We start from the raw sequence: 17,479 nt of genomic DNA, 5'->3' as shown, positions 1-17,479 counted from the left end.
CAGATACCGGCCAGAGGTCCGAGCTGCACTCACTTTCAAGGTTCCTACTCCAGGGCTGGGCACAGCTCGGGGAGCAGGAAAGGGGAGGAAAGCAACGTGGAGTGCTGAGACGCTCACAGGAGTCACGGCCGGAGCCCGAACCCCGGTACACGACAGTTGGTGGAGAAGCGGGAAGAGGGGTAGGACGCCGGAAGCCACATGCCCACCGCAGGACGCCCAGCGGTCGTAGGGCCCTCTTCTGACCCCCAAAGAGTCATATGCCCGCCCCTCGTCCCGCTAAGCCGGCTCACGGCGCCCAGGTAGCGGCCCCGGCACCCATGCCAGACCACAGCGAAGGGCGGTGGGGGAAACGGCGGCCAAGTCCTTCCAAAGTGGGACACAAGTGGGACAGCGCCTCCGGCGGGGAGTCCGGCGCGTGCCGGCGAAAGAGAAAGAGCAGGGACAGGGCGGAGGCGTCCGGTAACTGCCACCACCACCGCCCCCCCCCCCGCCACCGTTTCCCCCGGCCCAGTGGCAGGCGACACGCACGCCCCTCCGCCCGATGCGGGGCTCGGAGCCAGCCCTGGCGACCGCTGCCGCTCACAGGACACACCGACGAACCAGCCGGGCGGCGGGGTCCTCCTTACCCCGAGCACAGCCGAGCCGCAGCAGAGTGGACTCCGCGAAAGGCGACAGGCGGGGAGCTCGAGGTTGGGCTGGTCCTGGCGTGGTGCCGCGCTATCCGGCAGTGCCCGCGGGAGGGGAGCGAGGGTGCACGCGCGGGGCGCGGGGCGGGGGGGCGCAGAGCCTCCCCCTGCCCGCCCGGCGCGCATGCTCCCGCTGCACTTGCCTCACTCGGATTCCGCTCCTCGGGGAGCTGAGAGGACCTGGGACCCACCGGAGTCGGGGCTCCCACGTGGAAGGAAGGTGACTGCGGCTTTATTTTCTGCTGCCTTTTTCTCCTTATTCCCTGAGAAGTGCTCCCCCAAATCTTAGCTACTTCCTGCCTGACCCCTCCCCGCTACAGTAATGTTGCCTCTGGGCCCTCACCCCCGCTTCTTCCTACCTGTTAGGGGTCATCTTCCAATGTTCTCTCACTTCTGATTCCTCTCTGTCCTGTTGAGCCTTAAGATTTTGCGACCTCCCCTCAATGCTCCTTTCCGCTCTTGACTTGGCTACACTCATTTTACAAAGATATCATTTCAAAGTAAAAGATTACTCTTTTCGAGTGAGAGAACAAATGTTTACTGACCCAGCTCTAGCTACTTGGGATTGAACAGGAAAAGGGAGCAACCGAGTTTCTGCCCTCAGGTAACTCACAGTCTTAGTGATTAACTTTAGCCTTTTACAAGGAATTGTCAAGATTTAAAGGAATTTATTGAATCATTTCTTTTTGTTTATAATTAAAAGTATATAGTAATTAAAGACTATTTTTGTGGCTTTTAAATAGAATTTTCTCCATGGAAGCGCCTAGTATATAACCTGCAATACACAAAATAGCTGGTAGGTTCAAAACAAATATTAGTTTGTTGCTTCCAATAAGAAATTTAATAACATGATTAACAATAACAATCTCCCAAATGATCTTTTTTGCTTGGTTGTTGACTACCATAAACCAAGAACTAAAACTTTGGTTTTCGGGTGAGACTGGTCCTTTGGTTGTGTGGACCCTGAGAAAGAAGATACCTGAAAAGACCTATAAAAATGGGCTCTCAGTGGCTAACCAGAATCAAGTTTATAAAAATCGATAAATAATGTAATCTAGCAGCCACTTCTACACAGGTACCTCCCATGCAAACTGTACTTCCAGGAGAAGCCTACACTGTATTGCCTACCATCACTGTGTTTCTGCCAACTGAGGCAGCCCTTACAAAGGAGTTCCTGAAATCCGATTTCAGCCACTAGCACTGAGGCTTTCTCCATCCAATATGAGCTGCACTGGTATATCCCCATCAGCTTCTTCACTGACCAATCAGAATGACTCCATTCTGACCAATCAGGACAGTGCCTTTTGGGCCAAACTTAAAGGATTTGGAGTCCTCATTTGCATGAGGACAGTCAGTCAAGGACCAGGTACAGGGACTTCTGGTCTACATAAGTCAGCTTGCCTCTGGTTCTAGGAGTACACTTTACCTTTCCACCAAAGTGGAAAACTGAGGCCCCAAGGCTGAGCTGAAACATGAAGATATCTTGCCAAAGCAGAGTGCAAGCCAAAGCAGAGCACTGTTATTCCGTGAACACTGCCACTTTAGGGTACCACCTATACATACTTACCTGAAAACTGCATGAAATTAGAGTGGGACTCAGTGGGTGGATTAGAAGTCCCTCTCTCTGTTATTTACATGAGCACAGGTAACCTGTTTTGCTGTCTTTGGTGGTGGTGGTGGTGAAAGACAAGTGCTTCCATTACTGCAGAGTAACGCAATCCTACCCAGTGGTGTTTGTTTACCTTTAAAGACTAAGTCTTAGTGGCATAAATGTCAAAATGTCTGCAGCAGAGAAAGAGCACTTAAGGGCACTACTGATTCCACCTGCCCTTTGGAAAAAACAATTATCAATATTTTACAAAATCACAGAAAGGTTTAAAATTCAAATACAGTGAACTTATTTTACCTTGTCTTCCCTTTTGGGGGAAAAGAGAATTATCATTATACCATGATATATGAATATATTTGGCTTACCTTTATACAAACAAACACTTTTCATGGGTTAGATTTAAACAAAGAGAAGGATATACCAATAAAACAGCTGACACAGGTAGAGAACCTCATCCAGGGTTATGTAAATGTAAATGCATGGGTGCATAGTGTTGACAAAAAAATATGGTTATATTCAAAGAAGCTGACATCAGTTTTAAACTACACTGTTATTCAAATTATATGGAAATATAAGCAGGTATGCATTGGTACATTTATTAAAGAATTTTTTAAAGCTATTGTAGTAAATGCCTTTTATTTGTACAGTTGCAGATTAAAATGAAATAGTCACATTGTTGATTATTGTAGTGTTACCAACTTTCCATTATGAGCTAATAGGCTTACAACACTAACAGTTACTAGGCATTTATTTTTATAATGCAATTGAACCTGACAAATTCTGACTAACAAAGTTAATGTTGACTAGAGAGATAAAGATGGTTTATCCTTGAGCTAGGAAGCCCTGGTGACATAGTAAACACAGGAGAACCCCTTTCTGGAGGTCATCAAAACAAGAGTCAAGGTAGTTCTATAAGTTATCCAGCTCTATAAGGTATCCGTGCCTATCTATTCACTTATATGTGGATTTTCTCAGTTGACTTTTGCAGTTCAATTGACCTTCATGGTCCAAACATGCACTGTTCAAGGGCCAAGTGGAGGTTAGGAATCCAAGTGTTTGAAAGGTCAACTTAAGTGGCAACAAAACCTGCCTAATTGCTAAGATAGTGTTTTACTTTACATAGAAAGACTCCATTTTTAAATTTGCTGAATTTGTTTACCTTTTTCTGTTTTTTAAAAATTGTTTTCAAGTACAGTTGTCTCCATTTTCCCTTTGCCATTTCCCCTGCCCCCACCCATCCCCACCTCCTACCCTGGATCCTACCCTCTTTGGCTTTGTCTATGTGTCCTTTATACATGTTCCTTTACCCTTCCCCCTTTTTTCCCCACTACCCCCCCCATTACTGTCAGTTTGTTCTTTATTTCAGTTTCTCTGGTTATATTTTGCTTGCTTATTTGTTTTGTTGATTAGGTTCCACTTATAGGTGAGATCATATGGTATTTGTTTATATTTCATATATGTCATTTTATATGTATGTTATTTTTTCTAACTAGAATTCAATTACATTCCTTTATTAGTTGATCAATAACAGGATTGGCTTTTAGCACAGATAGGTTTTTAAGACTCACAATAGTTTTCTAGCACATACTTAAGACAATTTGTGATAGTTAAGAACAGAGCAAATTCTTTTACACACTTCAGAGTGATTAAAGAAAAGTCACCTTAACAGCATTCTCTGCTTGCTCATAAGCAGATTGTCCGTTGCTGCTAAAATTATTTTATTGGTCACTATTTATCTTCAAAAAGTATTACTATCAAGTTTGTTTTCATATTAATGCCATTGTTAATAATTTTACCCACACCACAGTATATTTTCTGCTACACTTACATTGAATGATGAACTGTTCAATATTAAACTTTCTTTCATGGCTTTAAATATAAATAATTGCATAAAGTCCTATTTGTATGTAAATATTAGCTCAGAAAAAAAGTTGTATAAATGATAGTACAGAATTAAAACTGATTTTAAATAAATGATACCAAAAAGAAAATTAAACTATTCTGAATTAATGACTTAAAATATGTATAGAAATCTATTTTTACACTTACACTTTTTTTAGTAGAATGAAGCTATCATGGAGGCATTAAAATACTGTTTTCAGTTCCACTCCCTAAGTTGACCCTTGAACAACCCAGGTTTGAACTGCATTGGTTCATTTACAAGTGGATTTTCTCAGTTGACTTGCAGTGCAGTTGACCTGCATGGTCCAAACCTGCACTCAAGGGTCAAGTGGAGGTTAGGAATCCGAGTGTTCAAAAGGTCAATTTAAGTTATGCAGGGATTCTTGACTGGAAGGGCAGTTGGCTCCCCTAAACCCCACGCTGTTCAAGGGTCAACTGTATTTCTGATGATGCTTAGAGTCTCTATAAACTGAACATTGTAAGAATCCTCACATCAGCCCTGGCTGGTGTGGCTCAGTGGATTCAGTGAGGGCCTGTGAACCAAAAAATTGCTGGTTCGATTTTCAGTCAGGGCACATGCCTGGGTTTTGGGCTGGGTCTCCAGTTGGGAGCGTGCAAGAGACAACCACACATCAATGTTTCTCTGACTCTCTGTCTCTCTCAATTCCTCTCTAAAAATAAATAAATAAAATCTTTTTTAAAAAAGGAATCCTCATTATCAATAAGCAAACTTACTTCCCAGTATAACCATTACTGAATAATAAGATTTGGAGAAGAGTGTGAAAACAGAAGGAAAGTAATCAATACCTTTAATTTCATCTTCATAGATATTGATGACCCAACTGTATCATCTCCAAAATGAGAGAGCTAGAAAAAGAAAAATGGAATCTCAGAAGTAGGCAATTCATATTTTCTTGAATAGCAATATGTCCAAAACAGCTGTGTAGCTAGGCATGCATCCTCTAAAAAATAGCAGTGGTAGAATAGCAGTGGTTTAGATCACATGCTAGATGTTAGGAAAGGTGGTGATTATTCACACCTCTGCCATTAACCCCTCATGGAAGAAACCAGTGGGTTCCACAGGATGTGTCTCACAGAATAGCACTTACTTTAGAGAGCAGCAATTTCAGGGTCTACCTCTAGTTCTCAGCATTGTGGGTCCAGGAACTTGATTTTGTTCGTGCTACCAGATATGATCAGGCTAAAGTAACCAGCCAGAAACAAGAATGCCAATTATACTGACATACATAAATGCCAAAAAGATCCATGTTTTCTGGTTGGCACATTCCCACAGCTTACAGTGTACAAAGGAAGGCAAATTATGTTAAGATTGAAAAGTGCCTGTGAAATCAGGACAGGGAGAGTTGGCTCCTCTATGTGTAGTGTCCACAAGTGACCGCTGTCTGATAGAGCTATCCTTGTAGAAGAATGTCTCCAGCCAAGAAGCCCCAAAGGCTGTGTCAGCTGGGCATGATATGATACTCTTTACTAAGGTCCTGTTTCCTTAGTAGTCCAGCCCTTGGGCTGTTCCCTGGTCGCTTTGACTGGATTTGGGTGCTTTAAAAAAAACCCCATCAGCAATATACTTACAAGCAATCTTTTGGGGAGGGCTGCTTCTACAGAATAATTATTTATTTGTGTATTTATTTATTTATTTATTTATGGCTCTCTCAGAGATGGCCTTTTGTTAACTTTTTCTTAACCCAATCTCAAAAATCCGAAAGTACCTACCTATTGTCTATTATGTATCTAATTTCCAACCTGTCTGAATTAATTCCATTTTAGATTTAATATCCCTATTTTATTAAATCTTTAATCAAAATTTTTAAAATCCATTTTTGTTTACTATATTATGTTAGTATAATATAATATACTAAATATTATATAACAATATAGTATATTATACTATACTATTATAGTATAGTATGTATTATATACTATATAAATATTATATACTATTATATAAATATTATATAATATTTAGAATACCCATAATATACTAAATATTATATAATAGTATAGTATATTATATTAGACTTAAAGTCTAATATTCCATTAAAAAGTGTCCACTTATATGCACTTGATTTTTTATTTTAATGCACAAAATATAAATTCTTACAAAATTAATTTCTAATTTTAGAAATATGATTTGATCTAAAAGTACTAAAGTGACATTTGAATGAAAAAGTAAATCATCATCCTCATAGGAAAAGAAGTTGCATATTGCTTTAGACTTTATTAAAATTATTAAGTGTACAATATACACACACACATACACACACACACTTGAATGGAGCAAAGCTCATCGACTTAATTTAGTTTAGCCAACCACATAACAATAAGAATAAGGAAGTTATTCCTAAGAAGTTTTTAAGCCTTCTATTTTAACACTAAACTTCTGAGCTCCTCATGATCTTGAAAAACCCCTCATCGATAGTTCTGTTACCATCCTTACTCTGACTGAAAAGGAAAAAAAAATCTTTGTAAGTGTGTTGGATTAATTAAATGAATGGCCTCAATCAATCAGTGGCCTCTCTTTATCCATACCCTCACAATGGAACTTGGCACTGTTCCCATCATGCAGCACAGCTGAGTTCCCCACTTCTTGAACCAGGGATGCCTGTGACTTGCTTTGGCCAATGGAAAGGGGTGAAGTGACAATGTGCTGGGCTTAGACCTCAATGGCCTGTGCACTCTTATTTTTGTCTCATGCCTACGTGATCTCCCTGAGAATAAGTTTGCCTTCTGGAGAATGGAACACAGCCCAGTTGTTCCATCTGAGTCTGGATGTGTGAAAGAGCATGTAGTACCCAACCAACCTGCGAGCTGACCACAGAAGCAGGAATGAATGTGCCCAGCAAAATCAGCTGAGCCCAGATCAGCAGAACCATCCAGCCAACATTTATACTCATGAGAAATGAGAAATGACTATGGTGTTAAATCTCCAAGTGTTGCAGTGTTTTTTAATGCAGCAATAATTATGTGATACAAAAAGTTTATTATAACATTCATGTTATTTCTTTTCTCTCGGAGAAAAATCAGTAACTAGCTAGATGCTCTTTTTCTCTAAAACTTCATTCAGTGTTGTATAAGTTCAGCATTTCTGATTTCAGGAAAAATCATAGGAAGCAAATGTAACTGTTTATGTTTTGTACAAATGTGAGGCAGTATACAGTATCATAACTCTCCCTTAGAAGCCATCCTCTCCACTGTACTAATACTCTCCACTCAGTTTACACAGATATTCATGCTTCATCCTCAGTGACAGCACGGAAGCCTTCCTTTGACATTTCTTCCCTGTTAGGCGCCTTATTCCTCTTTTTCCCTTAATTACCAAACTCATAAAAATCTATCCATAATGTATACTTGGGCTTCAACTCCCATAATACATAATATAACTATACTTGCAAATCTGGCCCCAATGCTCTACTTAAAGAGTTCTCATTGTGGTCCTTGACTTGTCCCAATTTTTTTCATCACCTGGTTATGTAACTTTTAAGGATACTAAACCTGATCTCCTTCAAATTCTATCACATGGCCTTGGTCAGGGACAAAATCCCTCTGAATTCACTTTAAAAAAAAGCAGCTTTACTAGGCAGAATGAGGGGTCTTTTCACACTCAAGGTCTAGAAGCATGGCCTGGCCTCACAAGTTACTGAGACCTGTCACTCCAGATGCTCCTGTCACTCAAGTCCTTCCTGCTCTCTGTTGGGGCACTGTTTTTCTCTGCTGAGGCAGATGTGCATGGCCAGTTCTAGGTTCATGCCACCTCTGTCCCACTTCACATCCCTTGCAGTTTAAGCAGCTAATAGACTGAATGTTTTGCCGAATTCCAGTTTGTCATTCCTGGAAGAGAAGATGAATTGGCCATTTGTTGTGTCTTAACCCAGAAGTAGGCAGGGACACATATTCAAAGTGTTATAGATGTCCACAACAGGCATGGATATAGTTTAGCATGGGCATATACCCCCAAAGCTATCTCCCTCAAAAACCTCCTCCAACACCTTTCATGGCTGTTCTTAGCCTAGAGTTCCAAGTCTAAATGTTATCCTAACCCTTTCAAGGCCACCATCCTTCACCTCATACCACATGACCTGCTCTATCTCCCACTCCATTGCAATGGACAAGATACTCCCTGTTCTCAGAATGGCTGCAAGTTTTGTCAACTGCCCCATGGGAGTACTCTTCTATCAAGGTCTCTTTTTGAATATTGAAATACAATGTATCTTGGAGGATTCAACAGGAATTTAATATTTTCCCTGAAGCATTTATTAATTTTGTTGCTTTACTTTTCTACATAACCACAAAATTTTGTATTGTGTTGATATATTTATATTACATTTATATTATTTTTATTTTTACTATAATGACTGATTTTAAGGTCTGTCCAGAAGGTATCCAGTCATGTAATATGAAAAAATAGAGACATTTATTGAGGAAAATACAAGGTACAAGAAACATTGTGCATAAGACAATGATGCCTCAGTTCCCTTCAAAGTAGGCACCTTGGGACCTCACACAGTTCTCCCAATTGCTATCAGCTGCCCCATTATATTTTCCTGAATCTCTTCAATGGCCTGAAATCATTCCCTTTAAAACCTGACTTTAGTTTTGGGAAAAGCCAAAAGTCTCAGGGCACCATATCTGGGCTGTAGTGGGGCTGAGTCACCTGGGTCATCTGATGTTTCAGCAAAAAACTCTGCATGAGATGTGATGCATGAGTGGATGTGTTGTCACAATGAAGCTGCCAATCAGAAGTTGCAGTAGCTGTGGCCTTCTGAATCATCTCAATAGTTTCTGAAGAGGAATGTTCAAGCTTAACACAAAATTTCATGCAGAGTCATTGCTCTATTCACTCAGTCATTTTGAAAGCAACAGCCACACAGTACACATGCTCACTCAATGGCATCTACTGCCCCCACTGACTAGTACAGTGAAGTCATCATTGTTCATGCATGAACATTCCAGTTTACTCTTCTTGGATGATGGGTTGTATCAAAGCCACACAACCATTCTCTATATTAAAATGGCTGGACTTTTTCTGGACAGATCTTATACACAGACACACGTATATCTGATCACTATAGTTTTCTTAAGAGAAGGATACATATCTTTAAAGTTATATTTAAATTTTTAATTATCTATTGGGTTTTGCTTTCAATATTTGTCCTTTTAAAAACATTTTTTCCAGAGAAATGCAGGAGACACTGCAATTAATGAAAATGTATCCACCAATCGGAAGAAACATTTATAAATACTTTATACTTACCATTTTAAAATTATATTTTATTGATTATGCTATTACAGTTGTCTTGATTTTCCCCCTTTACCCCCTCCACCCAGCACCCCCAACTCCCTCAGGCAATACCCCCACCATTGTTCATATCCATGGGTCACGTGTATAAGTTCTTTGGCTACTCTATTTTTTATACTGTACTTTACATTCCCATGGCTATTCTGTAACTACCTATTTTGTACTTCTTAATCCCCTCACCTCTTCTCCCATTCCCCCAAACCACCCGCTCCTATATGGCAACCATCAAAACACTCTCCTTGTTTCTGCCAGTTCTGAGTGATGGTTGTTCTATATTTTAGCTGTAATTTTGATGTGGTTGTGCATAGGGGTGAGCCATTTTCGCTTACACTGCCATCTTGACCAGAAGTCCCTAGTTGCCATTTTTTAAGAAACAAAACATTATATATAATGTTGAATTCCTCTATCATCTCTCTCTGCCTCCTTTCTCAGAGAATAACCACCAGGATGAATTTGGTACATGTCCTTTTACTATAAGCCTTTATCTTCATGATTTGTGAATATTATACCTTTTAAAGAAATCCATCTTTTGTTCAAGCTTATAAAAACTTATCTTATTTTAAAATATTTTTCAGTCTTAGTGTATTAATTATGGCCTCCAGCACTGTTGGATAGTAGCAGATCATGGGCAGCCTTATTTAACTTCTGAATTTCATGGGATGAAGTTACTGTGTTTACTATAGGCTCTTATAGAAATCTTTTTCAGGTTCAAGAAGTTCCATTATCTTTTGTTAGTATTTTTGTTGGTTTGTTTGTTTGTTTGTTTGTTCACATGAACAAGTTTGCATGTTATCAGGTGCTCATTTGACTTCTATTGAGGTAGTCACTTTTCTCCCTTTTATAATGACTTTTTTCATACATTTTATTCCTTTATTTCTGGGAGGATCTTAAACATCATTAAAGATCTTAAACATCTTAAAGTCATTTTGATGATGTTCTTTTATTTGTATTAAATTGCTGGTAAATTCATCTTCCCATTTTGATTGTTTGACTGTTTTTCTCAGTGTTAATTATCCTCAGAGTCCTTAGGCAGGGATCTGTTTTTCCCTCTCCCTCTCTCCTTCGCCCTCCTCTTTGGCCTTCACCTGGCCCTTGCCTTCTTCTTCAGATTCAGGGCTTTTCTGGGCAGCCTTCCATTCTCACATTGTGGGTACTGCAGACATAGTGACCAAGACAGTGAGGAACTTGGCCCAGGTCCTATACCTTCCTCTTTCTGGCTGCACTGTAAGAATGCAGCAAAACTACCAGTTTTGGGGCTCCTGTAGGGCTAAGAGATTGCACCCAAACCCTAGATTTAGATAGTTACTCTGGCTCCAGTTCTCCATCATGAATAAAATGCTTTGACAGAAATGGAAATGCCGTTCATCTCTGATATTCCAGGACCTAGAAACTCCTAGTGTTAGCCTCTGCATTCTACTGGTATTTGTGTTTCTAGAACATGGAAATGACTGCCTTATCATTTTAACTTGTTTTAGTGGCTTTGTTTGGATCAGTATGGGTACTTCAAAGATAAACTCAGTGACTTTTCCAAGATTGCTTTTTTAATTTTTTTAAAATTAAATGTATTGGGTTGACATTGGTTAGTAAGATTATATAGGTTTCAAGTGTACATATCTGTGATGCATGATTTGTATATTGCATTGTGTGCCTACCACCCAAAGTCAAATCATCTGTCTCCATATTTTGACCCTGTTTACCATTTACTCCTCCTCCCACCCCCTCCCCTCTGGTAACCATCATACTGTTGTGTGTGTCTATGAGTCTTGCACAGTTCTTTGTACATAATACATACTCTAAAGAAGTGTCTGGAAGTCAAACTACTTCATCATGTTCAAGGGGAAGTTCAGGGAATGCTCATCAGAAATACACTGTGGAGGAAATTCATTCATCAACCCAAGCTTGATGCGGATGAATTTCAAGTATTCCCATGTTGAGGATTCCAAGACTTCATCCCTATGTACACAAATAGAGTGGCTCTGAAGAGAGGTAGGCACATTCAAACAATTGCCAGAACAGATAATAACTAAGTACTCAACAAATTCTTGAGGGCGAGAAGATGATACAAGAATAGTGCTATTTAATACTTCTTATGTATGTTTTCATTGTATCTTCAGGTTTTTCTTTGTCTGCCTCCACTAATCATTGTTATGGTGAAATGTCTGCAGGTAATTAGCCTATTTGCATGGGATTATAATCTTTAATGACCATTTCATCTCACAAGCTAAATTAACTTCACCTCCCTTCCTCCTCTCATTTCCTTTCCTTTTAGTTCTTGTCTCTGTTTAGCACCAACTTTTTGGACTTGGTATGTAAAATGACCCAGAGCCTAATAAATAGAGCTCTCAACATGCAACTTGATAATCTCCATCTTCCAAAACCAAAATCTGATTGCCTTCTTTGAATCTTAAATTTATCTTACTTGAGGTTCCAAGTCAACACATAAATCTTGGTACTTACACTGGTTTCCATTATAGAGTTCCAATCCATATGCTAGTCTTCTCCCTTCACCTTTCTTCCACAGGCTCGAATTTCAACCTGGAAATGAACTACCACCAAAACAAATAAACAGCAAACATGAGTCAAAAGGTGGGAATCCTACTTTATCAGTAACAATGTTAGTAATCAAAGTAAATTTTTGATGTGTGCAAATACCAATAAGCCAGAGTACCACACATTGATTTGTGTTAATTTAATTGCTTCAATGTACTCAGCATGTAGATAAGGTCACACAGTCTACTTATATTTTACTATATTTACTGTATTCCAATAGCATTTTCAAATTTTTTGTGTACTAATCTTCATAGAGGCTTTGGTCAAAATTTATCCAGGTGTTTCTTTTTCATCATATTTGCATTCCATTTTAAGCCCTGAGGGAAAATTTTAAATAGCAAATTACAGTTGTACAATATTAGCTTTTTGCCAAGGTCTCTTTACTATTTCTGTCTAAGTATTTCACTCAGTCTTAATATCATCTGTTACCACACTGAGTTATTAGCATCACTTTTCTTATTTTATAAATGGAAAAATAATTATTATTTCTGTTATTTTCCTTTATTTCTACAATGTTATTAATTAGGTTTCACAGATTTCTGACAATCTAACCTTGAGAGAACATTCTATCTTAAATAACTAGATATCTGATAGCAAAACATTTAGTGGTTTTTTTGGTAGATCAGCAAATAAACACATTATGAAGTAAAAGTCGACACTATATATTATTTTGCAACCATTAAGTCTAATTTTGGAAGATGACATGAAACTATGTAAAACTCTTTTTTAATAATAACTATAAATGTCCTATACCTTAGGAAAGATTTATTGATTTCATTTTTTTTGAAATAAAGTATTAGTATAAAAATCTTATGAGCAAAACAAACATTAATTCTTCTCCCTTCTTTCATGACTAATGCTCCCATTCAGACCTTCCCGGTCAGGGCTGCTGTTGAGCTGCACCTCAGAACCAGTGTTCGTTCCCTCCCCCGACCCAGGAGTGGGCAACCATGTCCTGAAAGTATACAAAGACACATGGGTGTCTCCTGGAAAATCAGTTTTTCTCTAGCTTTGGCGGGAAGAAAAAATAAATTATTTACCTGGTGACTTAAAACATTATTTTTATATTAAAATAAACATGCATATATTTTAAAGTAGTGGCAAAATGTGCCTGGATTTTTAAAATAAAACGAGACTTCAAAAGTAGTTTTGTTCTTCTGGAAAAATTCACATATTCTCTATCCCAAAGAGCCAATTTTATTTTCTAGTATTATCTTTTTGTTAGAATTTTACTTCCTTCATAATTTCATTTATGCATTTTCTTATAATAAAAGATTTTTAGCAGGGGTACTAAGCCAGGCTGTTTGGGGGTTATTTGTTCCTTTGATTCATGTGTGTCTTGATCCATGTGGAAGACTGATGTTGGCTATAGCATAGAATGACCTATGGAGTTTGACATGATACAGGTTTGTAGCTCATAGTCAATATTAGACAAGTGGATTTTGCAACACGCATATTCTTTAAGAAGTAAGAAACTAAGCAACAGCTATTACCATTATAAAATTTTAACATGGTTCAAATTGGGCATGTCTATTAGGAAAAAATGTTTCCCAGGCCTCACTTGCCCTGAAGATAAACACTGTCAGAAAAGACACGTGCTTTCTAATCACATCACACGGGCCCAGACATGTTTGTTTATTCCTAAAATCATCATGCTGCTGATAAAATCCTTGTGGTCTTGTTTTATTAATGAAAACAGGTCAACTTAGGCAATTTTAAAGGAAAGAATAAGAATCTAATAAACCCAACTCAATTTGTTATTTTCCTCCAAATTCTCGTTTATCTTAGTCAAATGTTGTTATGTTTTCATAATGGAAATCATGAAATCAGGAAATGGTATGTTCTGCTCTTTCAAATTAATTTTAACTTATATTTCCATGTGTCAGCATGGTTTTCACAGTTGACATTTTTATAGCTCTGCCTTATAAAATTAATTTTATTTCATATTTTCATGCATCAGGATGAGTCACACAGTTGACATTTTTATAGTTCTGTAGTGATCTTCTTTTACAATATGTTTTGTTTTGCTTAGCTAACTCCTTAGACATTTGGGTTTTCTGTTATGTGTTTTTCAGACATAAAAAGCATTACTATAAATGTTCCTAAGTAAACAACTTTGTAATATGTTTTTTCTTTGGATACTATCCTATAAGTAGGATTGCTATGCCAATACACATTGAATAGTTTCTAGTTCCTCATGTTCTTTTGCTCAGAGAAACTAGAACAATTGTTAATGTGAACAGAAAAACTTAAAATTTATGTCATTTAAGCACTTAAAATGTATGTCATTCTAAGGTACAATAGATCCCCAAAATGACATTTTTATAATTTCTTTTTAGTAAACCAGTATATAATGGTATATTGATGTTACTAAAATTTATATTTATTAAATAATGATAGCAATATGGATTATTCAGTGTGGTGATTTCTTATTTGTAGTTCCCTGTCATTGAATGCTCATTTTATTCCTTTAACCAATTATCAAGTGGAATTCAAATGTTAATTGTTATAAACTTGTCTCAATCATTTACATATGTTAGAAAGCAAGCTTTTAAAAGAAAGTATCAAGTGTATCAAGGACACAAAAATGCATTGAAAATATATAGAAACACCACATGGGGGAGAAATACAGTACAATTGAGGTAGCTGAAGCCGCTGTGTAACCCTCCTCAACTCCAGCCACTTTCCTCCCTGTCCAGAGCTAGCTATCACTTCAAATGTGGTGTTCGCTAGAACTGTGCACATTTCTATACTCTTCCTACATGTGTATGTAAACATAAAATGTGCATGGTATGCTTTGTATGTTTTAAAACTGTAATGTATTTTTGTATATATCATGCTTTAATTTTTGCTTTGTTTAATATTATGTTATTTAAGTTTCATTCACTTTGAAACATGTACATCTAGTATATTTATTCTAGTAGTTGTATATTATTCCAAATTATTTAGTTTTATCTGATTGAAGATTGTGTCAGTTTCTGTTTTTTTAGTTTATAAACTATAACTCAATGAAAATGTTCTTGCATTTTTTCATACATATATGTTTACATGGCTATCCAATGTCTGTCCAGAAGTCCAGCTATTGTTAATATAAGGAGAATGGTTTGTGTAACATCTGTGTAACCTGGCAGCCAAGAAGAGTGGACTGCAGTGTGCATGTGTGAACAATGATGATTTCACTGTACTAGTCAATGGGGGTGGTAGATGCCATTGAGTGAGCATGTGTACTGTGTGGCCATCACATACAAAATGACTAAGCAAGTAGAGCAACAAATCTGTATCAAATTTTGTGGTAAGCTGTAACATTCCTCCACAGAAACTATTTGGATGATTCAGAAGGCCGCAGCTATGGGCAGCTGGTGACTGGCAGCTTCATCACAATGCTCCTGCTCATCACATCTCATGCAGAGTTTTTTGGTGTAATATCAAATCACCCAGGTGACTCAGCCCCCCTACAGCTCAGATGTGGTGCCCTATAACTTCTGGCTTTTCCCAAAACGAAAATCACCTTTGAAAGGGCAGAGATTTCAGACCATTAATGATTTTCAGGGAATCATGATGGGGCAGCTGATGATGATTGGGAAGACTGTGTGAGGTTCCAAGGTACCTACCTTGAGAGGGACTGAGGTGCCATTGCCTAATGTTTCCTGTATCTTGTATACTTCAATAAATGTCTTTTCTTATCTTCTCTTCTTATTTTCTTCAATAAATGTCTATTTTTGATAGTACATGGCTGGATACCTTCTGGACAGACTCCATATATACATACATACACAGGTTCTGTGTATATACATACAATTTAAAAGTATATACAGAAATGACATGGTTGGCTTTTTACTCCCCAATTGATCTGCAAAATAGTTGTTTTTTCACTAATCTGTGAATTTTAATTTTCACAACTGCAAGTGATATTGAACATCTTTTTGTCATTTGTCAGAACCCCTCCTTTCTCACTGGTTTGCTATTTCTGTCATCTATCTAACTTCCATATATACAATTGTACTTTGGGGCTCTTTCTTCCAGTTCATTGGTGAAATACTCTTTCACAAAACTTTAGCTTTATTATAAGCCTGATATTTGATAGGATATCCCCCCTTTTGTTCTTCAAAAGTTTAATGTCTCCCTTTTTTCCAACTGGAACCATAGAGGGTGCAGAAGAGAAGAAGAAGGTTCCTGCTGCACCAGAAACACTTAAGAAAAAGTGAAGGAATTTCACAGAGCTGAAAATTAAGCACCTGAAAAAGAAGTTTGCCCAAAAGATGCTTCAAAAGGACAGGAGGAAGCTTATCTATGAAAAAGCTGAGCACCATCACAAGGAATACAGGCAGATAGATGTACAGAACTGAGATTTGAATGGCTAGAATGGCAAGAAAAGCTGGCAACTTCTATGTACCTGCAGAACCTAAATTGGCATTTGTCATCAGGATCAAAGGTATTGTTGGTGTGAGCCCAAAGGTCTGAAAGGTGCTGCAGCTTCTTCACCTTTGCCGGATCTTCAATGGCACCTTCATTAAGCTCAACAAGGCTTCAATTAACATGCTGAGGATTGTGGAGCCATGTATTGCATGGGGATACCCTAACCTGAAGTCAGTAAATGAACTGATCTACAAGCGTGTTTATGGGAAAAACAACAAAAAACAAATTGCCCTGACAGATAATGCACTGATTGCTCAATCTCTTGGTGAATATGGCATCATCTGCATGGAGGATCTGTTTCATGAGATCTATACTGTTGGAAAACGCTTCCAAGAGGCAAACACCTTCCTGTCGCACTTCAAATTATCTTCTCCATGAGGAAGAATGGAGAAAAAATCACCCATTTTGTAGAAGGTAGAGATGCTGGTAACAGGGAGGAACAGATCAACAGGCTTATTAGAAGGATGAACTAAGGTATCTACCATGGTCATTTTTTGTAATCTGGTCAGTTAATAAACAGAAACTGCTTTAAAATAGAAAAAAAGTGTTTGATGTTAGTTCTTGGCTCCTTGTCTTGTGTGTGCATGTGTGTGTGGGTACACACATATTTAGAGTAAGTCTACCAAGTTCTAAAACAGTTGTCTTTATTTCATGCATTGGTTAGCCACTTTTCCAATTTTGAGTTCTTACAGTGTCTTAGAGATTTGGGGAATAGCACATATCCTATAGCTAGCTGGTGGTTGGCATGGTTGAGTTCCCAGCTGTCAGGCTGTGTCTGTTCTCCCACCTGTCTAGGCCCTTAGCCTGCTAAAATTCACATATTGAGAAGGTGGGCAGCAACCCTTTTCTTTAGCCTCCTTTTGGAATGTGGGGGCCCTGCCCCAGCTTGCTCTAGTGGCACTGCCTGTGAGGGCTCTTCAGTCCTTCTCCTTCTGTCAGAAACTGGACTCATTGGCTACCACCTCTTCATTCCAGACCTGGTACAAATTTAGTGATTGTCTT

At 38.4% G+C, this 17,479-nt stretch overlaps 1 protein-coding gene and 1 pseudogene across 1 annotated transcript in view; one reads left to right on the top strand and one right to left on the bottom strand.

The window, feature by feature from the left end:
• L3MBTL4 (L3MBTL histone methyl-lysine binding protein 4) overlaps window positions 1–697 on the bottom strand; it is a 418,336-nt gene extending 417,639 nt beyond the window's left edge. The window contains exon 1 of the mRNA XM_045850314.1: window positions 627–697. The gene's annotated coding sequence lies outside the window, so the exon portion shown is untranslated. The remainder of the gene's footprint in view (window positions 1–626) is intronic.
• On the top strand, window positions 531–17,021 carry LOC123826374 (annotated as a pseudogene).
• The last annotated feature ends 458 nt before the right edge of the window (window positions 17,022–17,479 follow it).

The sequence above is a fragment of the Phyllostomus hastatus genome, unplaced genomic scaffold, assembly GCF_019186645.2.
Source record: "Phyllostomus hastatus isolate PE091 unplaced genomic scaffold, TTU_PhHast_1.1 phas_contig_80, whole genome shotgun sequence".
Taxonomy (NCBI): Eukaryota; Metazoa; Chordata; class Mammalia; order Chiroptera; family Phyllostomidae; genus Phyllostomus; species Phyllostomus hastatus.
Note: the sequence above shows the minus strand (reverse complement) of the source record. Positions and strands in the feature narration are given on the sequence as shown.